Source organism: Eutrema salsugineum, unplaced genomic scaffold, assembly GCF_000478725.1.
Source record: "Eutrema salsugineum unplaced genomic scaffold, Eutsalg1_0 scaffold_16, whole genome shotgun sequence".
Classification (NCBI taxonomy): domain Eukaryota; kingdom Viridiplantae; phylum Streptophyta; class Magnoliopsida; order Brassicales; family Brassicaceae; genus Eutrema; species Eutrema salsugineum.
In genome coordinates, this window is record NW_006256858.1 from 5,930,002 (window position 1) to 5,931,794 (window position 1,793).

Sequence of the window (1,793 nt, forward strand, 5' to 3'; positions counted from 1 at the left end):
CCATCAGGAGACGCAAATACAACGGGTACACTAATCAGTAAGATTGATGAAGTAATAATTAATGCAAAAACAGCCAATTGGAAAGCAATAGTCATGTTTTTAATCCTCCAAGCTATTAACAAAAGAATATACACCATTTAATCCTCTTACCCACTAAAAAATTTTAATAAATAAAGGGATTTTATCATGAATCCGTTGATTCGAGATGACTTATTTCCAACTTATTGTTACCATACCACTTTTTTTTTATTCGATTCGGACATTAAGTTAAAGGTTTTTTTTTTTACTTCACAAATAGGTATGCTGGATCGTGTATCTCATTTGTTTATATAGACAGATTGATAGACCTATAAAGATAAAGAAAGTAACACCCTATATCTTTTTCTACATAGTGCTCGTATTAACTCATAGGGCTATGTTCTATTTGGCAAAAAAAAAAAGATAAAATAGAAATTATCTTTCGGAGAGATGGCCGAGTGGTTGATGGCTCCGGTCTTGAAAACCGGTATAGTTCATAAAAAATAACTATCGAGGGTTCGAATCCCTCTCTCTCCTTTTTTGGATTAATATATTTTTTCTTTATTGGCTTTTTTTTACTTCTTAACATCATAAAAAAAGGAGAATGGCTCGGCTTGAATTGAAAGAAACAAAGAAGACTTTTTAATTTTAATATGAACCGATTTTGACTTGCCTATTTTAACTACTACTTTAGTTAAGAGGAGTCATAGAAAGAACGGGTTCAAAATCACGATCAATTCCTTTTTCAAATCCTGCTGCCGCTGCTCGAGCCCTTCCCGCGTGCCATAAATGACCCACGAATAGGAAGAATCCTAGAAAAAAATGAGAGGTCGATAACCAACTTCTCGGAGAGACATAATTGACTGCATTGATCTCAGTAGCTACGCCCCCTACAGAATTTAAGGAACCTAAGGGAGCATGAGTCATATATTCGGCAGAACGTCGTTCTTCCCAAGGTTGTATATCTTTTTTCAACCTACTCAAGTCCAAACCGTTAGGACCCCTTAAAGGTTCTAACCAGGGAGCACGCAGATCCCAAAAATGCATTGTTTCTCCTCCAAAAATAACTTCTCCAGTTGGGGAACGCATTAAGTATTTACCTAAACCTGTAGGTCCTTGAGCAGATCCCACATTAGCTCCAAGGCGTTGGTCTCTAACTAGAAAAGTAAATGCTTGAGCTTGAGAAGCTTCTGGCCCTGTAGGTCCGTAAAACTCACAAGGGTAAGCGGTATTATTAAACCAGACAAAACAACAAGCAATGAAACCACAAACAGATAAAGCAGCTAAACTATAAGACAAGTAAGCCTCCCCAGACCATACAAGTGCGCGGCGAGCCCAGGCAAAAGGTTTGGTTAAGATATGCCAGATTCCACCAAATATACAAATGGAACCTAACCATACATGCCCTCCAATTATATCTTCCAAACCGTTCACACTAACAATCCATCATTCTCCCCCAAAGGGAGATTTTAGTAAATAACCAAATATAACACTTGGGCTAAGAGTCAAGTTGGTAATTTTTCTTACATCCCCCCCTCCTGGAGCCCAGGTATCATATACGCCCCCAAAAAATAGAGAGCCTTGAATACTAGAAGAAAAGCACCTACACCTAACAAAATTAAGTGAATACCCAAAATGGTGGTCATTTTTTTTCTATCTTTCCATACATAACCGAAAAATGGAAAAGACTCTTCAAGAGTTTCGGGTCCCAGAAGTGCATGATAAATACCGCCAAAGCCCAAAACTGCAGAAGAAATTAAGTTCTAGAATCCTTA